We start from the raw sequence: 27,003 nt of genomic DNA on the forward strand, positions 1-27,003 counted from the left end.
AGGACATTGTTAAAACATGGCAATGGATCAAGATCAGGGGCCAGATTCTTATTTATGTTAAGATTCCTTTACACAGAGTAAAGGAGCCTTAGAGCAAATGTACTGTGTCCATACTTATTCTTTTATATCAGTCATCCTCCTTTGACACTGTTGACCATGAGGTGCTTGTAACACACCTGTGGATTGCTCTTGAATGGCTCCAGTGTTTTTTTTCAAAAGAGATTCCACTAGATTGCATTCAACAATTACTCATTACTGGCTTGATCATGACTCCATGAGACTCCCAAATTATTACTCATGTTTAAAGATTAAACGCTTTGCTGAATCAGAGTCAGAACTGGCAGGATTTAATTCTATTTTCCCCATGTTCTCCCTCATATGGGATTCCACGAGGTACCAGTTTGCCAGCCCCAGGGTTCTAGGAGGGTTAGTGAAGAAATATATCTGTGATTTATCTTTATGCCGATGGAACCCAGCTTTATACGTACTCCAGCCAGGTCAGTTCAGTTGAATGACTTATACACAGTGCCTTACAGAGATTGAAGTCTAGATAGCTACCTAGCTAAGACCCAAGTCAGACAGGACTGAAATTATTCTATTAGGCTTGGGGAAGCAATGAGAAGAAATGGTGGGTGCAATTATTTCTCCATGGACTGAGTGTATAACTTTCATTTGTTATGCACATTTGCAACCTAAAGGTCTTAATGGAAAGACAGGTGCTACAGATATCCAAGGAGCTATAGTGGCCAAAATTGCTTTTTCCCCACCAACATGTGGCTAGAAGGCTGTTGTGTTTTCCTTTGGATAATTACCTCACTACAGCTGTCCATGTCTCTGTCACCTCAAGATTTGATTACTGCATGATACTCTATATGGGGCTATAATCAAAGTCCATTCAGAAACTTCAGCTAGTGGAGAATGCAGCTGTCCATTTGTACCTATGCCATTCACAGAGAGCTCTATCCTCTGTTCTGGCTTCAATTATTTGAGAACTGACTTCTTGAAAAATCATCTGTTTGGAAGATGACAGGGTCGTGGGCGTCAGTTGGGGAGTTTGAGATAACAGTTATCTGGTTTAAAAATGAGAGGAGTGGAGCTTTTTCAGAGAGAGGTTTCAGACAGGGTTTTCGATGGTGGAACTTGCTTCCCTTCTGAGTTCAACACAGCCAGTTTTGCTGCCCTTCCCGACAGGGTGGCCATTGAAAGCCTTGATGGATTCACTGAAAAAGAGAGAGTTTACAAACATTTGGCAATGCTTTTTACTTACCTGCACATTCCACATGTAGCTAGTTAAGAACATTTAAAAATCTATTTAAATAAATACCATCATTATGAGAGAAATCCACTCCATCTGGGTAAAGCCCAACTTTTCAGACTCCACGTGGGTACAGTGCAGAGGGGCTTGAAAGATTAAATCCAGTCCTCTCCACCCTTAACCTTTCTTGCTATTTTAACCTTTGGGTAGGCTAGAGTTCACATCTTTGCCCTCCTCCAGTGCCCAAGAAAACCCAAATGCCATGGAAAAGCAGCTGGAGATCCAGAATTCAGTCTTTAAGGATTCTCAGCAAGGACTGCACAGGGTCACAGAATAATAGAAGATTAGAGTTGGAAGGAACCTCAGGAGGTCATCTAGTCCAGCCCCCCTGTTCAAAGCAGGACTAACCTCAGCTAAATCATCCCAGCCAGGGATTTGTCAAGCTGCAGCTTAAAAACCTCTAAAGATGGAGATTCCACCACCTCCCTAGGTAATCCATTCCCGTGCTTCACCACCCTCCTAGTGAAAAACTTTTTCCTAATGTCCAACCTAGACCTCCCCTACTGCAACTTGAGACCGTTGCTCCTTGTTCTGTCATCTATTACCACTGAGAACAGCCTAGCTCCATCCTCCCTGGAAACCCCTTTCAGGTAGTTAAAGGCTGGTATCAAATCCCCCCTCATTCTTCTGTTTTGAAGACTAAACAAGCCTAGTTCCCTCAGCCTCTCCTCATAAGTCTTGTGCTCCAGCCCCCTAATCATTCTTGTTGCCCTCCGCTGGACTCTCTCCAACTTCTCCACATCCTTTATGTAGTGGGGGGCCCAAAACTGGACACAATACTCCAAATGCGGCCTCACCAATGCCTTATAGAGGGGAATAATCACTGCCCTCAATCTGCTGGCAATGCTCTTGGTCAACCACCCCATGTTCAAGTCCCATAAAGAACAAAAAGGAATGAACTTAATTAAATACCCAGCTTTATAAATCTTATGATAAATAATAATAATTTACTTTTTACAACACATCATGACTATTTTATCATTCACATACATTATCTTTACAGTTTTACATAAACAAAAATAAAGAAAACAAACTAAATCTGAACAAGTTAGTCCCCACAGAAACACAGTGAGAAGAAACAAAGATCCCAAAGCTTAGGTCGAGTTCGCCTGAGTCTCAGTTAGCATCTCTGATCACCAAGTCTATAGTCTGCTGAGTCAAAAGCAACATCTTTTGTTCACTTGCTTGTAGGAATCTTCAGCTGGAATCCATGCAGACTTCTCCTTTTCCTTTGCTGAAATCCCTGTTAGCTGGTCACCTACCGATTAACCAACCAGTTAAGTATATTGTTTTTTAAAAACCCTGTTAAAAGAAAATACAAAACTGAGAATAGCAAAATATAAATGACTCTTTCCCCATTATTACATTTAAAGAAATGTTGGTGAATCATATTAGTTAAGACAGTTTAACAAAATAGTTTGGCTAAAAAACAAACATTTAAAGTATACAATAAAAGGAATTTATTTTTCCACTTTCTATATGTAACACTGCCAGGGTTTCCCTGCTGGAGGGTTAACAATATCACTAACCTGCTGTAAAATGCCCCAGAGTTAGGGAAAACAGCCTACACTCTTCTCCAGGGGATCAGCTTCTCCAAATTCACACGGAGCACATGGCCTTTTGTAAAGCACCTGCCCTGATTGCTTGCCCTCATAGAGTCTGACCCCAGCCACTGAGAACCTATTGGCGCATACCCAAAACTACCACACCCAGGTCCAAAAACTTCTGGATGTCGAGTCCTAAATCTGCCTAGCAATGGTGACCCAGATAACCTCCTCCTTGCTTTGGCCAAGGTGGCCATCTACAAAACCAGGGAGAGGATGCTGGCTGAGGAGGTGCTCTGCAACTGTGGGGCCTATTTCCGTTCCTCCGTCTGATCACTTGTCCAGGCAGAGTTGCTCTGGGCTGCAACCACTGACTCCTTAACTACTTTTGAGGAGCAATAGGAGCTGTCCAGGGTTCTCTGCTCAGTGTTCCATTCAGATTCCCTCCGTTTAACCCTTTGAACTTCACGCCTGTTCCTGTTTTCTCATTTGTTGTCCCCTGAACTTAGTTGAGTCCCAGGCTCAGTAGTTCCTACCCTTAGGCTGGGGGATGGGCTTTTAGCCATGGACAGGCACAAATAGGAACAGTGACCCAGACACAACTCACTCCTACCCAGTCCTGACCCCCATAGATCTCTTAAAGTGATATACCCCATTAGGCACATGGTTTACACTATTCTAGCCATTTGGACTCAGCTCTTATCTTCATCTAACTTTCTTGATTGCAAGTAACATGCATCAGTTATATGGCCCATTTATATATATTCCTTCATACCATTAACATTCCCCCCACCTCATTACCCCATCCACTGTTATTTTTTTCTTCCTCCTTTGACTGTAACATAATTGTGGTCTTTTATATGTTCACTCAGAAATTACTCTGGTCTTCAGAAGTTTTTCCCATGGTCTTTGTTTTAGCAGAAGATAATAGCCTCACCTGCTGTTTTAAATAGTTAAATACTCTTATTTTAATTCTTCCCTTCACATTTTAAAAAAAATATCATCTACAAGAACAGCAGAAGATCAACAGTTCAGGTGAGCTGGAGTTTACTTAGCTGACAGTTCTACATCTCTGATTAAAGGGTGCTTTTTCTCCAAAAATTGTCTTACTTTTATTATCTTTCAATGACTCTTCAGATTAGTTGTGGTTGAACAATCTATCATATAATGGCCAAAGCAAAAGAAAATCTCACTTTGCCTTTATGTTTATTTACCATATATCTGTCTTTTCTCCTTTTTTGTTTTTCCCAGGAGAGAAACGGAATAAAAGACAGTGTTCTATACTTATTATATGTCTCTTCATCTGTATTTCTTTTCAATTAACAGAGAAATTGCAAGTATTTAATGACCTTTTCACAAATGAAAATCTATTGATTTATTCTTGGTATGTGAAAATTCAGACAGTATCCTTTGGCCCAAAGAAATATCAGAGATAAAAAAAGATACAAGAAATAAGCATTCTATTCCCAATTCTACTATTCAAAGTGTTTTCTTGGGCAAGACAATTAACCTCTTCAATCTTCAGGTTAACCATATGTAAAACGGGATAAGTAATAAACTACTGGAGCATTATGGAGCTCATTGAGACCCAGACTGTACTGTAGATAGGACTGGTAGTGTCACCTATTAATAAGGTTGCCCAACACTTGCCATTATAAGATGCTATTTTCATTTGCTTATGACTTTGCCAAATGCCAGTCTCATTTTGGCTGATTTTTTTTATGCCATGTGTCTGCCTGAGGTTGATTTTTTGTTTGTTTGTTTGTTTTGGGGTATTTTTTGGAAAATTCCAGCCAAAATAGTTTAGCTATTGCACAGGCAACCTTAATTCTGGTATTTCCTAACCTGAGTGCTTGACTTTGCAACCTTCACATAGTGGGTTTTTGGTGTACTTATCTATATGCAGGCCTGTGCAGAGCAGTACTGTCCCAAGGGGAGCCCCAGGAAGTGCAGTGCCTCCCAGAACTCCAGCAAGTGCAGCCTGCATTAGAAGAGTGCAGTGAGCCCTCTTTTCTATAGCTGCCCAGCTCTCCTGGGTGCCATGTGTTTCAAGGGTCCTTTTTGCCAAGTTTCACCCAGTCAACATACTGTTCTGCTATGCAGAAAAAGCTGATCTGCAGAAAAAAAAATATTTGTGCATGTTAAGTTGAAAAATGAGAATAAAGGGCTTATGGGTCCCTTCATTATAGTTTCATTTTGTATTCTCTGTAATAGCCCATATCATAATAAATTCATGATGCAGTCCTGTGAATGTCACTGTAATTTAGCATTAGTTAAGCACTAGTTAATAGACACTTAAAGTGTTGTCGCTCTACATATAATTTATACAGGGTTCAAAAGGAGTCTGCTCTGTAAATATACAAAAGGAATATATTTAGCCTGATTCTGACCTCATTTAAAATGATTTTATACTAGTTTAATTCCACTGACATCTGTATGGCTGATCCTGCTTCATACCTGCACAAATAAGTGCAGAATCAGTTACCATCCTCAAACACAGACTTGCAATCCCAGAACCTTCAGAAGATTTGTCCTGGCGTAAGTGAGGACAAAACTTGTCTTATTTTCTGAGCACTGTTAACTGCATCTCAATTATTTATTCCAGAATTGCACAAGTACCTACCATCCAATACTTCACCAAAATAATAAAACCACCTAATACCAAAGCAGAATTGAGCTTCTCCAAAAGGAAGAGAATTGCCAGATTGAATTTCTTGTCTATCCTTTACAGCACCAATAAAGCTTTCTTGCAGAAAAACTGAATTCAGGTACAAAAGAATCTCCCTTTCTTGGCTCTTTATCCCCTCCTATCATTTGGTCTCTCTCCCCTCCCTTCCTACTTATATGGCCATCTTTGTTAATAACTCTTTTTCCTTTAGTGTCTTTCCCAGCCCCATAAAACCTGCCATTCTCCTCTAGGGATGGGCAAACTCAGCAATGCTTGAGGTTTGTCATGAATTTTCAAACTTTTGAGGTTTTGACCAAACAGCTAATTGATCAGTGACGTGCTTTTCCCCCATAAATTAAACTCATATTCATTTTCAGACAGTTAGTTACAAATATTGTTTCTCTACTGAAAGGGAAGCCTATATTATACAAATAATTCAGTAAACAATGAATAATGGGTAGCCTTGTATGTTACTTGTACTTAGTCAGGAAAATAACTAAGGCCTAAACAATGACAATAACCTTTAACAACAACAACAAAATTACTACCAGGCAATGCACACTACAACTGTAGTGAATAATCTCTAAGAAACACAGCCCGAGGCCCTTACTCAGTTTTCTGTCCTTATTCAGGAAATCTCTCATTGAATTCTCTAATGACATTAGTGTAGTTTCACCTAAATGCCATAGTGTTCAGGCCATGGACATTACCAGTCCACAGAAAAGAAAAAGTCTAACAACAGGACGTACTACATTCATGGCCCTGCTGGAATAATAATTTTATCTTAAGTTAATGCATTTTTCTGATCCAGACTACTTCTGCACTGTTCTTTAAAACAGGGTTGGATGCCTTTCTAAGCAACATGATGTGGTTCAACCCAACCAGAAGTTAAGGGACTTGATGCAAGAATTCCTAGATGGAATTCTAGGCCTGTGTTATTCAGAGAGATGAAACATTGATCAGAGAGGTCTTTTCGGGCCTTAAAATCTATGCATCTCTGAAAGAGCCCATAGGCTCTAAAACCAGCATTTTAGCCTGGGTAGCTAAAATTGATATCTATTTTGATATTTCAAAGCCAGATTTGAAAATTGTGACCCCCCCCCCCGTTCCCCAAGGTAGTTTTATCATTTACGTATGAAGTATTTTTTCCCTTCCTGTTGGTCCGGAGGTCTGATGGGTCTCCTGCCGTTTTTGCTGATGGCCTCGGACCCACCCACCCCTAGTGAAACCAGGGCATTGCCCCTCCTCTTCTAGCCATCTTTATTTTGTAGAAGAGAGAAGCATGAGTCTTCAGCTCAGTATATCCCTTTTGTTCCTCACTGGCTCACAAGAACAGAACCCTCAGGAGACCACCATTCATTTGTACCATGATACCTTCAAAATTCTTCCCTGATTATCTGAGATCCCATAAGGAAAGAAAGAAAGAATCCACCATCATACTAGTGTGTTTCCCAAATTCATGCTTATAAGCCCCATTGCTGTATCTCGTGATGCAGCTAGGGGACCCTATGACTCCACATTGAAAGTCTAATTTGATATGAACTAGCTGCTCTACTGTAGAAGAGATACTTTTCCCTATGAACAAAAAGTGGCCTTCCTGGGCTGTTGGAACCCAGGAAGTACTTAGAGTGTCTCTGTGCCAGCAGCTGCAGGAAGAGTTCTTCCTGAACCCAGACCCTAAAGGAGAATGTTACTCCCATCTGCTCTAAGAAGAGATTAATAAACAAATGTATAATTAAATGTTAATTAACAAGGTCAAGAATAAGCACATTACATTTTAAATAAAGCAATGCCAAGCAACTTAATACAAAGTTGTTATATTCATAACAAGTTATTAATGAACAAGTATTACTGTAATTTAGGAGATGATGCTGATGACTTGAGGAAACAATTGAGCCAGGTTTAGCAGAGTGGAGGTTTGAGCTTCCTTCCATTCTTTTGGGTCTGTTGGTCTCAGAGTATAGACCAAATTCTCAGAGTCACACAGGTTTAAATCCATTGAAGTCAATGGACATACTCCAGACTAACTCCACTGTCATTATCAAGCAGATGAAAATATCAATAATATTACATTCATGCGCAACCTGCAGATGATTCTGTGAATTTCTATTAAAAAATTACTATATAGCACAGTGCTGAGACCTGCATTCATACACTATACATGATTGATAGGTGTGGTAGCCTGTCAATCACATCCGCAGTGTTACTTTAAAGGGAGCCAAAGGCTAAAAGCTCAAAGCTATTTAAATGTTGATTCCTTGGGATTTACTAATAAAACTGTGCAGTTCACACTTTAATTCCTCACAAATAGTGAGTAGTTGAATAGTGTTTTAAATATATGTATTAAGAACTTGAGGAAATTGTAGGCTTGATTCACTTCACTTCACTTATACTGGTGTAAATCACATTAATAGATTTTAAGGCCAGAAGGGACCACTGTGATCATCTAGTCTGACCTTTTGCATAACATAGGCCATAGAATTTCCTCCAGTAATTCATGCATCAAGCCCAATAACTTGTGGTTGAGTTAGAGCATCTCTTTTAAAAAGGCATTCAGTCTTGATTTAAAGATTTCCATTGATTGATAATCACCACATCCCTTCATAAATTGTTCCAATGGTTAATAATCCTCACTTTAAAATTGCACTTTATTTCCAATGTCTAGTGGTAACACCATTGAAATCCCAAAATAAGAAACAGGAGAATCACACTGTATATCTGGTTTTCCCCTTTTCAGCTGATGTCCCTTTCCCATTACCCCTCACATTCTCCCCTCTACATCACTCCTGACAAGTCTACACCCTCAGCATTTCTTCTGTTCCATGTTTGACTCCTCAGTCTTTCTTTCCCTCCTCACCTCCCAGCTCTTACAATTCCTGTATCTCCTTCTACAATAACATCAACCTAACCTTTTCTGTTCATCCCTACCATTAAACTCTTGACTATACCTTGGTAATCTCTCACCTCAGCTACTGCAATATGCATTTATAAAGCACTTATTGTTCTAGTAACTGGGCAATCCAGTCATAATCCTGTCCCTAAGAAATCTAGTCTGCTCTCTTAGTTTAGGCAGCTTCCAAGGATGAAGAAGACTCATTAGATGTCCTCTAAGACAAATGATACTGCTTCTCATTTCTGTCTTATATGCATGTCAACTTGCCTCACTCTACTGTACGTAATATACAGCTGCTCCTTTCCCACTTCTCCAACCATGTTGCTCCCCTCTCTAAACCTGTTTTATCTTGTCTAACTGTCTGTGTTAATTATATAGTACCATCTTCCAGGCTGTGGGGACACTGTTGATTTATACTTTCAGGATTGGTAAGTGCTTTTGGAAGGAAAGGGCCAAATTTTGTCCCCAGATGTGCATGTCAGGCTCCTACTGAAATCAATAGCTAAGTAAAGAAATGAAGGCAAATCACTTTCTGAAAGGTACTTGGAAACCATGGGTATGAATGTGGTATAAGTATATATAGATCAGTCATAATTTTCACTCTGACTTTCACATAATCAAAGCTTTCTTGCAGGTAATCTTTAGGAATTCTATGCTTATCACAAATTGGGGTCACTTGGATATGAAACAATATGCACTGTGAGATTTCGTTGCAAATGTTCTCTTAAGCACGTTCCATTTATATTTTTCATGAAGTTAACCTTTAAAACATTACAGATTCTGATTTTCTAATTACTAAAACAACAGCATTACCTTATTGCTTTCATCTGTCCACTGTGAAGCATGGTATAATCATAGCCACATTTCTTATTCTTCCTCCAACACTTCATTTATATTCGTGATTTCTCCCACAAAAAAAGCAAGAAGTTTGCTCTTGGAACAAATGCATAGGGCTCTGGAAAAGCAAGGAAACAAAACATTGTAGGTTCAATTCGGTGGTAAAAATTATTCTATTATGATCAAGATTTTGCAAAAAGAAGCCCAACATTTCAAAGTCTTAAACAACTACAGCACAGTGTTATGTAAAACTTGTGTTACCTTTCAATCTAATTCCAATTTAAAATCTGTATTAATAGCACTGGAAGACCTTTAAAAGCACAACAATTTCCACCAACCTTCAAATCCTGGGTAATTAGGGTTTTCAGTCATGGCAGTATTCTTCTTCTAATGGCAATTTTGGCAAATAGCAGGTAATTATAGCTCAATGAGGAACTACAGTCTCATTTGAGAGCTACCATCCCCAGCCTAATTGCTTCCCAGTGAAACAATAGCATTTTTGTGTCAACTATCATCTTTTGTTATTCTGAAATTAGGACTAAATACTGCAGAATGCAACTGCACTTTTCTGCTCTACTCTGCACAAATGCTTTTAAAATATATTATAAAATGCAGGAGTGAACAGGGATTTTTCCTCTCCTGTTTTATACATGAAATAGATCATTTTAATGTTTATTAATCACAAATATATGCAATGACCTTGCTCAAGTAAAATATATGTTAAAAATGTAAGTCCAAATAGTTGCTAAAAGCCTCAGAAAGTATGAAAGAGGAATAAATGAGAGTCTCAGGCCTCGATCCTGCAAATACTTGACAGACATGAGTGATTTTACACTGACATCAATAGGACTATTCATGTGTAAATTAACACACATACGTAAGTGTTTGAAGGATTGAGGCCTGGTTATTTAATTATTAATATTTATATTATATTAATACTTAGAGGCCCAACTCAGATTGGGGCCCTATTGCACTTGGCACTGTAGAAACACAGACAGTCCTTGCTTCATAGATCCTACACTCTGGGTAAGTCCACAATGCGAAAGGCAGCAGGTCTCCAAGCTTGGGTCAATTGTTTCGGACTTTCAGAGCTCATGTTACAGGACTAAAAATAGTAGGATAGACAATCCCACTTGGGCTGGAGCCCTGGCTCTGAAACCTGGAGAGAAGAGGTTGCTCAGAGCCCAGGCACCAGTCCAAGTGGGAACGTCTATGTGTCACTGGCAGACCAGGTATTAGCTCACACAAAGACACTGGGCCTCACTGAATACTGACAAATGCATAGCTGGAAACCAGTCTCGCTTACTTCTTGGTTAATATAGTCAAAATAGATATTAGTGTTATAAGAATGTGTTTAGACTTTATGGAATGCTTGTATGATGCTGCATCTATTAATCCTACTTATAATGTCTGTACCCCACGCTCTAAGGTAATATTTAAGTGTTTACTCTCTAACCGTAAAATGTTTAATCTGAAACTCTGTAACTCACCAAACAGGAAAAGACTTCATCTAATGTAAAATGCTGTATTGCTACAGAAGGCGTTATCTCCTGCCTGTCAGGAAGGACTATTGAATCTAAATGGGCCCTTGTGGAATAAAGACTTCGTCCATTGCTCCCCACCCATGAAGAGGTTACATGCAAGGGTGCTTGTCCCATCAGCTTGGCCTCCAGTGAGTGGTGGATAAAAACTCCCTCACCTAAAGGAATTGGAGTCTCTATATGCTGTCTGGACTCATAGGGGGCAAAGATTCTTAAACATAAGCAAGAAATACCCATGCTGCTTAGAATGGGTCAGCCCTAAAGGACATATAAATCTGCTTATTATAGAAGCTTGTATTATTTTTCAAAATCAAACTCTAAAGGTAACTCGTGTTTGTGTATGTTTCCTGTTTTAACCCTGCAAATAACTCTCATTTCTTTTCTTAATTAATAAGTTGTTCGTTAGTTTATTACAGGACTGGCTACAGGCATTGCTTTGGTTGGGGATTTGAGTACAAGTGACTGGTTCTTTGGGACTGCAAATAACCTGAATATAATTGTGATTTTTGGTGTAAAGTTTGGCACTGTTACAGCTTTACCATGACAAGATGGTTACAGTGATTTCCGAGTTCACACTTCTTACTGGTTTGGTGAAACCTAATTATAGAACAGTCAGCCAGTTTGGGGTGTCTGCCCTGTTTTTTGACAGTCTGCCCTGAGGTTGCCCTGAGTCTGCCCTGAGGTCGTGAGCCACTCCACACAGCGTGATAGTCCACAGTGCTATTTTTAGCCCCATAGCACTAGCCCCACAAGCCCAAGTCAATTGACTTGGATTCTGAGACTCACTGCTGCAGGTTTATTTATTTATTTTGCAGTGTAGACATATCTTCTAAGGCTACATCTTTTGCCTTTTACTTTCAGTGGTAGCCCCCCTTAGCAAGAGTTTAAGTAGCAGCATCAGTGAGGCACAGCTTAGGTGAGTGGAGTACAGACAGTCCTGTATATACCTTATATGACTGTCTACTTGCCCAAGTCATGCCTTCTCATTGACACTGCTATTTTTAGCTGTGTAGTATCCTTCTACCTTCCAGCTGATGGAGCCTTTGTCCCCTGCAGGAAAAGACTCCAGCAGTGGGGAAAGGCTCTGGCAGCTCCCCACTGTTAGAGCTTTTCTTTCCCCTCCAGGAGGAGGGAAAGATTCTGGCAGTGAGGAAAGGCTCTGGCACCAGGGAAAGGCTTTGGCAGAGGGGAGTCAGTGGCAGTGGAAGGTTTCAGCAGTAGGTTTGTTTCCAGTGGAGTCCTGCAGGAATTAGTCCTTAGCCCTATGCTGTTTAACATTTTTATCAATGAGCTGGAAGCAAACATGAAATCATCACTGATAAAGTTTGCAGCTGACAGAAATTGGGGGAGTAGTAAATAAGGACAGGTCACTGTTTCAGAATGATCTGGATCGTTTGGTAACCTCGGCACAAGGCAAACAATGCATGTTTTAATATAGCTAAATGTAAATGTATACATCTAGGAACAAAGAATGTAAGCCACAGTTACAAGATGGGGGACTCTATCCTGGGAACCAGTGACTCTGGAAAAGATTTGGGGGTTGTGGTAGATAATCAGCTGAACGTGAGCTCCCAGTGTGATGCTGTGACCAAAAGAGCTAATGCGATCCTGGGATGCATAAACAGGGGAATCTTGAGTAGCAGTAGAGAGGTTATTTTACCTCTATATTTGGCACTGGCATGACCACTTCTGAAAAACTGTACTCAGTTCTGATCTCCATAAATTCAAGAAAGATGATGATAAATTGGAGAGGATTCAGAGAAGAGCCATGTGAATGATTAAAGGCTCAGAAAACTTGCCATATAATGATAAGCTAAATAGATTGAACTCATTGAGTCGAACAAAGAGATGGTTAAGGGGTGACTTAATTACACTCTATAAGTATCTACATGGGGAACAAATATTTCATAATTGATATAATAAACGGCTCTTCTCTTGAGCAGAGAAAGGTATAACATGATTCAATGGCTGGAATTTGAAGCTAGACCAATTCAGACTGGAAATAAGGCACACATTTTTAATAGTGAGAGTAATTAACCACCGGAACAGTTTACCAAGGGTCATGGTGGATTCTTCATTATTGACAAATTTTGAATCGAGATTGGATGTTTTTCTAAAAGATATGCCCTAGCAATTATTTAGGGGAAGTTCTATGGCCTGTGTAATAAAGGAGGTTAGACTAGATGATCTAGGCTAGACTTGTGGCCTCGGAATCTGTGATCTGTGAATCTATAAAAGATAGAGAAGTTAGTAGATATAAGGGTTATGAGTCCAGTATGTTAACTGACTTCTATAATAATCTTACACTTATATAGCATGTTTTGTCTTAAAGGATCCCTGTCTGCTGCTATCTATCTGCATACACATATTGAGTATGGTGAATGAACCTCAGACTTCAAGATTTTGTGAATCCCCCAATCTTTTTTGGAGTTCTCAGTTGTTAACACAAAACTTTTTCTATAATTTAGACCTGTTCCCTCACCTTTCCAGGCTGATTCTAGTATTTTTAAAAAAACAACCAAACAAAGACAAAGCCTGTGCCCCTCAAAAACATCAATACAATTCTGTATTGCTTGCTTCTGGTTTGATTTGCATTAAATGAATCTCCCATATAGCTAGCAGGTGTAAGCAGCACTAGGATATTTTACTGGCCAGAAAAACCTAGTCACTCTCCCCATCTTCACTATTATAGCCAAGTTTTTAAACCACTTTCCAACAGCGTACAAACAAATTACTCTCCCTCGGACATGCACAATTCTTAACACGCATGCTTTTGGTGTGGTGCCAGAGCTGCTGTGCTTCCGTCCTCAGTAAGAATCTGGTCCAGCTCCCACTGATGTCAATGGGAGTCTTTTTATTGTGACTTCAGTGGGAATTGAGTCAAGCCCAAATATTCCACTGCTAGTAATAGAATGTTGGGATGCATCTGGTACATTCTGCAACACAGCAGATGTGTTCTACTTGGATGTATGTACCTAAGAGTGTTCAATAACACCCAAGAGATTTGTGTAAGGTAAGGATTTATGACTTTGGCAGCAATGTTCCTTGAAATTGTAACAAACTGGCAAAGTATGCTGTGTCCCTCTATAATGTCTGATCCATGTGGAAGATAAAAGCCTACCTTTACTACCAGCCCAGAGTTACCCTTTAGCTGAAGTCACAGAGGCTGGTGATTTTGGTGCTGAACATCCTTGGTTCTATGCCAAAGAGGGTGGTTTGTTACACAGTATTGGATAGTGTACTGAAATGCATACTGAAGGTGGTAGATAATAGAAATGGACCAAGATGAATTAATCCTCTTTCTCCCATTGCACATGCTTCTCTGCCTTCTTCTTCCCCTGAACATGCTTCCCTAGCACATAGTTCCCTTCTCATTTGATCCCCTAGAAATGCTGCCCAGCCCATGGTGTTCTTTAGAACTGGTCAGAAAATGCTCTGTGTTTTCTGTGAAAACTTTCAAATGAATAAAAATAAAATCTTTGGTTTGAAATGTTTTATGGAAATATTTGTGGCTTCTTTTTCAACAAAACAAAACCTGAAAAATGCTTAGTTTTCATTTTCTGCCTCCTTCCTTCTGTTTTTCCTACAGAACAGGGGCAAAAAGTAAAAAAGGAGAAAAACAACAAATTTTAAATTGAAATCCCAGAAAAAATATTCTTTAAAAAAAATGGAAAATTTTGAGCAGAATGAAAATTTTCTGTGAAAATGTTCGATAGAAAAATCATTTGTTGTCAAAATATGCATTGATGAAAACATTTTGACCAACTCTAATCCTCTTTTTAACTTCTCCATGGACATGCCTGGTTGAACTCCCTCCCCTTCTCCCCTAAATAGTCCTCTTATGATTATGACTGTGAGTTCTAGACCCACTGATTGCTCTGATTCCTGATGGCAACTCCTTTTTCCTCTCCTCTTCCTCTTATCCCCCAGTAATCCTAAGTAGAGATAGCTAGGCTATTCTTCTTCATTTCCAGCTGTTTTTACAAGAACCCATCCTCTCATTTGTAATGAAGAGCTTAAATCCCGCTGGAAACAACTGGATTCAATAATAGCTAGCATCATGTGACCTACCAACTATCAATGCTCTGCTGGCTTCTGCAGGCCACAGTCTTGGCACTGCTGCTGTATACGCTCCAACTTTTAACTTCCATAAAACAATACAAAAACAAACAAACAAGTCTCACCAATCCAACAAGATTGAATTAATTCATTGTCACTGATTAGGCTCATGATGAAGAGCGAGTATAAATACCAAGTCGCCTGATAATTTGTTTATATTTTCTTGCTGTAGGAAGGAAATGTAAAAAATAATCTGCAACAACTGCTTCATCAGGTCACTGCAAAATTCATATCGCCCCTGTGCAGCAATCAACACAGCAATGGAAACCACTAGGCAACATTCAGTTCAAGATCCCCATCATGATATCATACTCAGTGTAATTTGTTTTGTGAGGGTGAAGAGTCTTGGAAATCCATTCAGATGAAGGAAGAAGAGGAGAAATAGACAGAAAAAGCATGAGCTGTGCATCAAAAATCCCTTTTAAGCACCTTTACTTCCTTGTGTATAGAAAGAGGAAGAGAAGAGGAAGCATGAATGGAGTCCCAAAAGAGCCCTTTTAAGTGCTTTTTGTCTTGAGCATTAGAAGGCTGAGAGACAAGTGGGACCTGGGTTCAATGCCAAGAGTTTATTTTAAGTGCTTTTTTCCCCCCGAGAGCCAGTCTGAAAAAGGAAGATGAGAGGGAAGGGAAAGTGTGCATTGAGCCCCAACAGAGCACTTTTAAGTGCTCCTTCTCCTGACTCTTTCCTCTTATCTTGTGTGTGACTAACTAGGGGGAGAAGAGACTTTGGGGCACTGGAAAAATCACATAAACCAGTACATTGAAGGGCATAAGGACTTTTTCTTCATTTTTGTTTATTTGTCACCAGTCAAGAGAAGTGAAGCATTTGTCAGAGCATGAAATTACACAGCCCCAGAATGACAGAATCACATGCAATTCCACCACCATGACGCTCTCCATTTCTTCGACTGTCGTGTGTAGCTATGGGACCAATCCTAATATCCTTACTCACTCACTTACTTCAGAAGCAGTCCCCATTGATTTCACTGACGACTGCTTGCGGAGTAAGGTACTATTCAACATGAGTGAAGGTAGCATAATTACACCCTTAGGCAGGGTCCCAGCATTCTTAGGCTCCAAGCCCCAACTTTGGAGAGGATCCAGATTCAACAGTGAGACAGAAGGAAATTCTGTGACTGCCTGCCTGGTAAGGTGCCTTTATCTGCTTGGTTCAGCTGTGTAATTTGGAAGGCATGTGCGGGAGTGGAATGAAAAGTCTCTCTGTGGAAAGGTGTGGTTGGAAGAAAAGCCTCTGAAGAGGCCCCGTTCCATTTTGAAGGCTCCAGGCCCCATTTAGCTTTGATTTACCCCATCCATAACAACCTTGTAGAAGAAGTACTGCTTGTCTAAATAATTATATACCACTGACAGGATAGAAAGATCTGTTTGATGACTATAATAATAAAGGCTCTCTATAGTGTATGTAACGAACAGTACAGTTCATTGACCTGGTGCAATACAGTTAAAATTTTGCATAGATAAGTGTTCAGATGCCATTTAAAAAGAAAAAAAAATAACCTTTGTGACAAAGCTCTTCCTCTACCTCGGTGGGTCCAGCGCTTCCTTCTAGCGGTAGGTCAGAGTACTGCTTCACCCCTTAGTGTTCTTCCACCCTCTAGTTGTGGTGGAGGGTAATACAGCCTCTCTAAAATGGCCACTCCCTGCTGGGTCCCCGTCCTGTCTCTGGTTCTCACAGTCCCTTGCTTCTTCACTGGGGCTCTTGCCCCTCCAGTAATGGCTAGTAGATGATGGAGGGGGGCCTGTTCTCACCCTCAAGTCCAGGCCCCAACCCAGGGACCCTATGCCCCATGCCCCTTGACTTAATATCTGGACCCTACTCAGACAGGGTCCCTGCCAGGGGAGGCTTTTGACCTCTGACAGCCCCACTGGGTGTGGTAGTGCCAAACCAAATGTCCAGTTCTATCTTCCTCTTCTGGCAGGGTCTTTTCCCTCAGGCCTCCTAGCCTGGGAAAGGTCCTTTGCCATCTTGAGGCACGGTTTTTCCCTCCCTCAGTTTTTGTACCTGCTGGGTTCTCTTCTGCCAGCGTTCTGCTCCTTCTCCTAAACCCTCCTGGTTTCTGATAGTTTCTTGCCTGGCCACACACACTCTAGTAGCTCGCCTCACTCTCACAACTCTAGCCACACCCTTTCTCTGGAGGGAAAGCTTTTAACAAATCCTGGGCGAGGCCTTGATTGGCTCCAGGTGTATTAATTAACCTGGAGTAACCCCTGCTCAGCCAACAGGGGAAAAGAGACTTGCTGAGCTTGGGGTTGATATATTGGCCTTCTAGCACTCTCCGGTAGCCAGCTAGTCTGACCCTGTCACATATCCCTCCCCCCTGCTCAACACCAGGGGGTTGGGCAACTTGGGTCGCAAGACAGTGCACCCATGACAGGCCATCCGCACTGCCGTGGCGGCTCCTGGTCCTGCGTTGGATGGCAAATTGGAATGGTTGGAGGGACAGGAACCACCTGGTCACCCTTGCGGTTACCCTTGCATTCTCCTCTTTGTTCCGCTGCATCCACTGGAAGGGGGCGTAATCAGTCAAGCAAGTAAATTTTCAGCCTAGCAGATAATACCTGAGAATTTCTGTGGCCCACTTGACAGCAAGGCACTCCTTCTCCACCACTGCATATTTCTGTTCCCTCCGAAGGAGCTTTCTGCTGAGGTAGAGAATGGGGTATAGATCTTCTCCCACCATCTGTGATAGGATTGCCCCCAATCCTATCTCAGATGCATCCGTCTGTAGTATAAATTCCTTTGTAAAGTCCGGGGCCACAAGTCCGTGGTTACTGCAGAGGACAGTCCATAGGTCTGTGCAGGCCTCCTCTGTCTTCTTGTTTCATTTCACCATTTCAGGGACCCAAGCCTTTATGAAGTCCATCAGGGGACTTGCTTTGGTGGCAAAATGGGGGATGAATCTCTGATAATACCCCACAATGCCGTGGAATGCTCGGACCGGTTTCTTCCAGTTTGGTCAGGGCCAGTTTTGGATGGTCTCCAGCTTATTCACTTGGGGCTTCACTACACCTGTTTCCACGATATATCCGAGTTATTTAGCTTCTGATAGTTGGCTGGATTTGTTGTAAGACTGGCCCACCTAAGGGTATTCAGTACTGCTTCCACCTTTCCCAGGTGGGTTTCCCAGTCTGGAGTATGGATAATCATGTCGTTCAGGTATGCAATAGCATAGCTGGCATGGGCGCGCAACAACTTGTCCATAAGGCACTGAAAGGTGGCTGGGGCCCCAGGTAGTCGGAAGGGGAGGACAGAGTCCTGGAATAGACCCTCAGGCGTGGAAAAGGCAGTCTTTTCTTTTGTTTCTTTGGCTAGGGGAATCTGCCAATACCCTTTTGTCAAACACAGGGTGGTCAGGAATCGGGCCTTGCCCAATAGGTCAACTAATTCATCTATCCGTGATATAGGGTATGCATCTAATTTGGAAATCTTGTTCAGGTGGCGAAAGTCATTACAAAACTTCGTGGTGCCATTGGATTTAGGCACTAGCACAATCGGGCTGGACCACTGGCTGTGGGATACTTCAATGACTCCCAGTTCCAACATTTTATTTACCTTGGCCTTGATTTCCTCCCATTTTGCCTCTGGGACTCTGTAGTGTCTTATTGTTATGTTGGCCCCAGGGTTCGTGATGATAGGCCTCTGTTGTTCGACCCAGCTTTATTGAGAACACATCTCAATTTTGATTGACCATCTCGGTCACCTTGCCTTTGGTCTGGCATTAGGTTGGGGGATATCTTCACGTGCTCGTGTGGGTTGTTTTCTGGCTGTTTGCCCTTGCGCTTTCTTCCTGTGAGCCTTTATAGTGGCTTGCTAACAAACCCGGCAGCTGCTCCTCATTGGCCTACTCCGTGCAGCTTTACTGAGCCGGCCCCAATTTCCCTCAATTAGGGCTCCAGTGGCAGGGGGCTGACTCAGCCTGCATCCACCCAGCACCCTGTCACAAACCTGTTTTTGGTGAGTGGGTAAATGGGATAAAATCCTGTCCCCACTGCAGTTAATGGCAAAATTCCCATTGCCTTCTATAGGGTTAAGATTTCATTCATGGTGATTTATCCAAAAGATCTGTTTCTCCCAGTATGGAAATATTGGAATGGAAGCCAAGAATTTATCAAAATACTGTACATTTCTTCTTCTGAAAAATAAAGCACCAACCATAAGGAAAGTTAATAAAAGGACTTCCAAACCAACATCGAGTGCCAAGATTCAAATATAGCAGAAAGTTTGCAGACTAGCAGTATGTACGAAATGCTTGTACTCTTTTCGCCAAAATTTGTCCTCATTTATACGTAGGCAACAGTCAGATCTGGATGTAAATGAGGCTAGAATTTAGCACTTGCACACCTACTTTTTACCTGAAGAAACACATTCACCAGCAGCATATGCACCAGCAGCAGATCAGTTACTTCTTGTCTTCTAGTCCAGCTCTTTAATTAACTCAGGAAGAGAAGATGGATTCCAGGCCTGGAACCAGAGCAATCTTCTCATTTTACTGCCACAGGGTTTGGTTTTGGTCTCCAAACTGATGTATAATTTGGGTCATGCGGGCATTAAGGAATTTGATTTCCAAACATTCATATAGTTTATTAATATAACCGACAGCCATAGATTGTTTCTCTAAATGAGATGAGGCAGAGGCGCTCCTGCCCAAAAGTAGTTTTTTAGTTTTGTGACTAGTATTTGGGTAATGATTTTTTTCCCCCACCTAATCATTTCTCAAGGAAATAATCCCAAAAGTGCTACTCATGGGAGGGTGGGAATTTTCTTTTCCCAATGAACCCAAACCATAGTTTTGGTTGTTGCAGAATATCTTTGTGCAATTAAGATTAAATGTAAAGGAGGACGTACATATGTTTGCCTAGTAAATCACTTCAGTTCTGCTTCAAAGTTTTGTACCCATTTTTGCTTGGATTATTCTTGTAGCCAGAGTGTAAAGAACCGGTGGAAGCAGAAGGACATTCCATAGTTACACAGAGGGCAGATGAAGCTTCAGGCTGAGATTTTTAAATTTGCCTAAAGGATTATATGGCCACTTCCTACTAAAATTAATGTAAATTTGGTGTGTCTAATTTTATTGTTCACTAAAGTGTCTGATTGATGGAACAGGAAACTGAAGCCATCTGTTTATCCACAGAACTTGGGATAGCATAAGTACTTGCCCACACAGCCCTACTAATTCAGTTCAAATCTAACTTGGAGACAGAGCTGGTCAGAAAAACCATTTTCTGTCAAAGAATGCAGCGTGGCAAAAGTCAAACCTTTTCATAATTTCAGGCTGATTTCAAAGTTTTGATACAAAAAAAAAGGGGGGGGGGGGGAAGAGGGGCAGGGGAAATCAACAATGTCAAAATGTCCTGGTTTGACATTTTTGGAACTGAACATTTTGATTTTTTTCATCTTGAAAAAACTAATGTCAAAATTCTTCACAAAACAGCTTCCTTTGGTGAGATGGGAGTTTCCATGACCATCCAGTCGTGGGTTTCGGTGTTCAGCCTGCCACTAATGTCTCCCAGTAAAGAAGGCAAGTTGTGATTAGTTCCAGTTGTGATGTTTTCCAGAGGGGTATCCATGTTAGTCTGTGTTTAGCAAAAGAGCAAGAGTTCTGTGGCACCTTAAAGACTAAGAAATGTATGTGGGCATAAGCTTTCTTGGGCAGAAACCCACGTCGTCGGATGCATGTTTCTGCCCACGAAACCTTATGCCCAAATACATTTGTTAATCTTTAAGGTGTCACAGAACTCTCGCAGTTCTGATGTTGACACCTGGAAACTGAACAGAGCCACCAGCTCACTTCACACAGGTCAGTGAACAGCCATCAGACTACTGTCCAGGTCTGAATTCAAACAGGCAGGTGAAAGCCTCATTATTTCCATACCACTCACAAAAGCCTTTCCATCATTAGCTTTTTCTGTTCTGCTAAGACTCTGGCATAAGTGAAGTGCTGTTTTATACTTGGAGAGGAACTAGGTTTTCTGCAGATTATTGAAATCAGAGGATTTTAAATAATTTATTTGTATTGTTTCCTTTAAAGGGGATTGGAAAATACTTCTTTAAAAGGTCTGCAAGATTTTACCCTATCTATCATGGCTGTTTCCCAGACTAAAATTAAGCAATAATTTATATTGCTTACCTTGGATTTACTTTGACTGTCTCTCCATTTTCTACACTTTCTTTAAAATAGTTTTGGACTTCAGCTGTTATTGGAGTAATAACCACTGAAGGGCCAATCTGGGAGAACAGGTAAACAAAGTGCGTACCTCTGGTGTGAGACAGATGAAACCCACTGTAATGCACAGTGACAGAGCAGAAAGAGCAGGAAGGTGGTGAAATGCAAGGGAAAGGCCTGCTGTATGTGACGATCATCTGGAAAGAGGAACTTCTGGCACCAACATGTTGTTGGACTGCTCAGTCATTGATGCATTGAGGTGAACAGTCAGTATCAGAACACTTCTCACCATCTAGGGGACATTCACCTACCCACATCATAGTTGTTTTCTTTGGGAGCAATCCTGGAAGCTCACAGATTCTCATGAACCATTTCCCTTCTGTAACAACCCTCTTGCTAATAAGGTGGTGTTGAGGAACATTGATATCCATCCCCACACCCAGAGGACTGGTGCAACGAATCATGTCTAAGATTTTCAAATAAGCCTTAGGGATTTAGCAAGCCAAATCCCATTGAAATTCAGTGGGCATGAGATGTTTACATTCTTGTGAAAAACCTAGCCTGTATGAACTGGTAGTTCTGGAGAGGATGGTGAACAAACAAACTCAAATATTTCAGACAAAATATGGGGCCCCATCATCAGCTGATAAAAACTGGCATTGCTCCATCGAAGTAAAAGGAACTATGCCAATATACACCAGCTGAGGATGTGGCCCAGAATCTCTATTCACAGACATGTATAAGCAATTCTGCACTGCCGTATGATGAAAGTTTTTGCCCTCTCCTGTGCTGAGAAAAATTCTTTCCATTTCTTCTATTCATCTATATACCCCATAGGATCTCTCTCCTTTCTTTCTTCCTGTGCGAGGTCCATTAAGGAAATGTTCAATAGAATTAAATAGAAAATGGTCTCTATTCTGTAGATTTTTTTTTAAACTATTGTATAGAATTAACAGAGAATTATATCCCTGCTATAGAATGTTTTAGGAGGGTTCAAAGAAACCTATAGAAAAAGAGATAATTCTGTGAAATTCTATAGATTTTTGGGGGTGTGGGGGGGGGGGCTTTGTGCGTGCAATTTCTATAGGAAACTATTGGCTTCATCCTTATTCAATTCTGTTGGACTTTTCTTGAAGGGGTGACTTATTTTCTCCACCTTTTTTGATCATATACTTAGCTGAAAGTTAATCCGAACATAGAATAGAGAAATACTTACTGTAATACACTTGCAGGACAGTTGTGAGACTTGGTGTTTGCAAAGTGACCTGCAGGTAAGTGTTAAGCCCACTTTTTGAGTCCCTCTCAGAAAAGATGAGCAGATCTTAAATACCTCAGTCAAAGATCAGATATGCTATTACATCTTCTGTGGATATATCTAGTGGTGCTGGGTGACTGATGTGATGAAAGAACACCCCCTGAGGCATGCAGTGATTTCAGTGCTGAGTATTATTCTGAAGAGGAAAATGGAGAATTATTTGAAGTTCAGATCCTAATTCTGAACTCACATACAGTGGTTTTACACTAATGTTTCTTCACGGACTTCCGTGGAGGTGATCCTGCTGTACACTGGTGTAAGTATGAGGAGAATCAGGCTTGGTCTACACTTACCTCAGCGATTCGGTGGCAGTCGATGGGAGTTACACAAAGCACGCAAAGAACTTGCGTAACTCCTGTCAACTGCTGTGCTTCTCTTCTGCGCACCATCTTCACTGCACTGCGCAGATGGGAACACAGTTCCCGTTGACACAGTGCTACGCCACTTGAGGAGGTAGTTTTAGTACGTCAACTTCTGGATAGATTGAGTGGGTCTTCACTGACCTCTCAGTCGATCCAGATAAGTCGATCTGATGGTGGAGACTTTGCCGCCATCAATGTAGACATAGCCTCAGACTGTTAGGTTCCATTTTATTTTCATTCCACTGAGCGTGCTGTAAAATGGGCCAGAATCTGTTGCACTTCAATGAAATCAAGGACAGACGAGCAGTAAGAATAAAGCCTTTGCTACACAAGTGCCATCGCATAACAACATCTCCTATCCAATGGTGAAGGAGGTGAGGATTTAATGATGAGTCTGGGTTGAGGTATGAGACAATGATTTGAACGCTAGGGCAAGAGTTTACAATTTGTACAAGGCTCTGCGTAGTGGGCTATGTGGAACCGCACTGCCTGGTGGAAGAATGAGGAGAGCTCAGTCCTTTGCATGGCTGCTCAGTGCATCGGGGGGTGCACATTCAACACTATCCTTTACAGGGCTCAGGCTGCTCCTCGCAGTGTGTTGGCCTTGCACCATGGGCCTCAGTGGAAAGGCAGAGCTCTAACTCCCCCCTCCGCAGGTGAATTGCTCCCTGAAGGAAGCAAGAAACCATTCCAGTACATGCGGATTACTGAAGTGCAGGGGGATTCTGATCACACTTTGTTTCCCCCACTTGCACCCTGACAAACACTCTTCTAGCAGGGAATATGAAGCAGGAGGTGCAGAGCCATTACACTTGTGGTACACTCCCTGAAGATCCCCCTTACGATGGCTGGAGGAAATGGAAAGCCCAATATCTAGTCCCCAGGGCCCCGTCTTGATCCCACTAAAATCAATGGCTATTTGACTTAAATAGGAACAGAATCAGTCTCTTCAAGCAGGACATTGTCTTGTATTTCTGTCTCTGACATTAGTGAGCTTAAGCCACCACCGAGCCCATCAGAAAAGAGTCCTTTTTTTTTCCCTTCTAAACAAAACACACAGAAAATCATGAATAGGCTGCAAGATGAAGTGAAAATACTTATGCCTAAACCAATGAGTTGCTCTTGTTTGATGTCTGTCATTAAAGCACCATGCCCCGTGCTAATTTCTCCACTTGTGAATAGACATATTTGGATTGACATTTGAAAGTGGGCTGCAGATTCCACTTAAAACATGTTTTTCATGCTGAGTAATGAGGGCAAAACACAAACCAATTCTGGCAGTTAAACTACTCACTTAAATCTTTCATAGTGTTGTCAAACACTATAATCCTCCAAAACTCTGAGTTTAAATAGCCTCGATATTTTATTTAATGAAATTTAAATCCTATAATTACCATAATTAAGACACTCCTTTTAGATCACATTAGTGCATTGCTCGAAGTGAAAGCTGCAGGCAACCTTCAATGAAGATGATTTTCCTAAACATGAATGATACATACATCTCATTTTAAATTCCTTATTACATCATTGGGAGCTTTTTTTTTTCCCCCTCAACAAAAAACTTCAATGTGGAAAGTACAGCAAAGATCCTAAGAACAGATTTTGATTGCAAAAGGGCCTCTTAAAGATACTTTTTATTTCCATGCATAAAACTTTTTATGATGATGATGCAGTTCCAAAACAGAATTTTCTACACCTTTTTTGAAAAAACAGGATATATGTAAAGAATGTAGTCAACAGCTCAGTAGGTTGTAAAACATACCTAGAAGATGGAAAAACATTCATTGGCTTTTGAGGAAAAAATATTCGACTCATGTTGTTAATTTATTTACAGAAAATATTTACAAAATAGTTTTAAACTAACTACTCTTTTATATGAAGGAATTGTTGCTCTGCTGACGTAAAAGCTTTCCTCCCTTACGGGGTTGTGGTAAGGTTTCGCAAGTGAATGTTTTTCAACCACTTTGAGATCCTCGAATGAAAGATACAATAAAAGTACAAAATGTTACCATTAAAGGGACATTATCAACTTGAAATTAATAGGTTTCCTGAGGTAGAAGTAGCTTTGAGTACTATGCCTAATCCTGAGTACAGCTGCTCAAACTACTGCAAACATCCATAACTAATAATGATGAGAAGGGTGCCATGGGGGTGTACAGAAGGGAAGTAATGGTGTAATCTATTGCATTTGGAGGGGTTAATTAGGTAAAAGGGGTGCTGGAAGGCTGATGTCCTTAAAAGTTAAGGTCTGTGGTGTATGATAGTTGTAGAAATGGTAACGTGTGTGTCTATGGGTGAGGAAGTACAGGGTTACATGCATGGCTGAACTTTTCCTTCCTTTGCTCTGTCCTCGAGTGTATTATGTATTTAGCAACTTAAACTGTTTCACAACAACCATTTTTGTGTATTAATATCCAAGAGCTTGAGTTTTGTCTTCACATAAACACACATGCATCTCCCACTGCAGCCAAAAGAAGCTTTGGGTATATACCTGAGGGTCAGAAACGTGGACCTACTCCTGATCTCAGTTACATTAGTTTTAGGCAGACCTTCTCATGCTGGTGTCTCTCTTGTTCTGAGGGAAAAGACAGAATAGATACACAGTCTTGTAGCCTATGGGGCTAGCTTGTCTTCATTATATTCACGGCCTTGTCTTTATTAGATCAAGTTTATCAATATTATTATATTCAGCCATAAGGCAAGGAACCTACAGGCTAGTATCCTGTAAGACATTAGCTTGAGCAGTTAGCATAAGACTTGAGGCCTATGAACTTTGGCACAGATAAATAGCCAAACAGTTACCCCAAACTAACTATTCCCTTGGAGCAATCTTCTTCTCTCCCTACACCTAGCTCTGTCTTCCTTCAGTCTTCATCCACTCCAAAAAGTTCCAGAACTTAAAGGGTGATGTCACATAACAGGTGTTAACTGATCACTCGTTCTCACTACCCTTAAAGGGGCAGTCACTTGTAGACTCCTAAGTCACTTAGGCAGATTTGAAAATTCTATCCAATATTTATGATCTGGCAGGTATTCGGAAGTCTGCCTTATTCTTTGTGCAATGGCTTCGTGGGTTTAGTCTGTTTCCTTGCTGATGAGTGTCTGAATAAATGAACTTAATGGACACCAATACTGTCGGTCTCAACAAACATTTCTAGGAATGAGGGCCCTTTGTCAAGCTGGGTCACTCAATGCTATGTGCCTGAGCCTCAGGGAATTAGGTTCCACAATCCACCTGAAACTCAGTGAGACTTGGGCATCTAACTCCTTATGCGCCTTCAAAAATCCTAGTCTTTACGTACATGTTTCTGACAATTCACTCTTGAGTTAGGCATTTGGGACCAGATTTTCAAGGGTATTTAGGCATCTAAACATGCAGACAGGGACCTAGCGGCATTTACAAATGCTCCTAAGCAAGTTAGGTGCCTAACTCCCATTGACATCAATCTGTTTAGGTGCTTTTGAAAATCCCACTAGGTGCCTGCCTGCATTTTTAGACACCTAGATACCTTAAGTACATGCTTAACTTTGTACTTAGGCACAAGTGCATTGCTGAATCGTGTCTTAAAGAGAGATTCAGGCACCTAAACATAGATTTAGATGCTTAACTTCAACTAACTAAATTTCAAAATCAGGCCCCCAATTCTAGTCTCATTTAATCTGGACTATTCTCACAGTTGGAAGTGATCACTTCAGAACACAGCTGAAGCTCATTGATGGATGGTACAAAGAAACTTGTATGGCAGCTATTCACTATTCCTTTTCTATTTTGCAGAAAGATACAGGAGCTGAGTTTCCAGCATTGACAGTCCAGAACATTTCTCCCATACTAACACATATAATGAAACAAAAGAAAGAGACCCTCAGCTGGTGTAAACCAGCATAGTATTATTGATTACATAGGAGCTTTGCTGATTAACACCAAGCGAAGATTCGTTTTTGTTTTGGAGAGAAAAAAACAAAACAAAACAAAACAAAAAACAAAAATATCCCTCATTTTTCAAACAGAATAGTATTCTTCAGGGTATGTTTCTTGTGATATAGCCTCGCTTCTCAGGTGCTGGAGGCATGCCCTGGAGAGTATTATTGCTTACTTAGTGTACGTCAGAGCATATTTGACACAGTCCATCACATTGAGACAAGATTTAGCCTTCTGATAGGAAAGCAAGATTTTCACTTCTGCAATCAGGATCTACATGAGAGTCAGATTTCAATGGAACAAAC

At 40.9% G+C, this 27,003-nt stretch overlaps 1 long non-coding RNA gene across 5 annotated transcripts in view; it reads right to left on the bottom strand.

Annotated features, from left to right (window-relative positions):
• Positions 1-2,242: 2,242 nt before the first annotated feature.
• LOC137160337 (uncharacterized) overlaps positions 2,243-27,003 on the bottom strand; it is a 65,364-nt gene continuing 40,603 nt past the window's right edge. For 4 of the 5 annotated variants that reach the window (XR_010921848.1, XR_010921847.1, XR_010921851.1 and 1 more), the window contains 2 exons: positions 25,271-25,354; positions 24,398-24,541 (listed from right to left, as the gene is read on the bottom strand). This is a non-coding gene — a long non-coding RNA (uncharacterized lncRNA). Of the gene's footprint in view, positions 2,618-9,233; positions 9,376-24,397; positions 24,542-25,270; positions 25,355-27,003 lie in introns of those variants that run through there. The other variant, XR_010921849.1, reaches the window with a different exon arrangement.

The sequence above is a fragment of the Emydura macquarii genome, unplaced genomic scaffold (genome assembly GCF_026122565.2).
Source record: "Emydura macquarii macquarii isolate MOO-44397 ecotype Brisbane River unplaced genomic scaffold, CSIRO-AGI_Emac_v2 contig_2199, whole genome shotgun sequence".
Lineage (NCBI taxonomy): Eukaryota > Metazoa > Chordata > Testudines > Chelidae > Emydura > Emydura macquarii.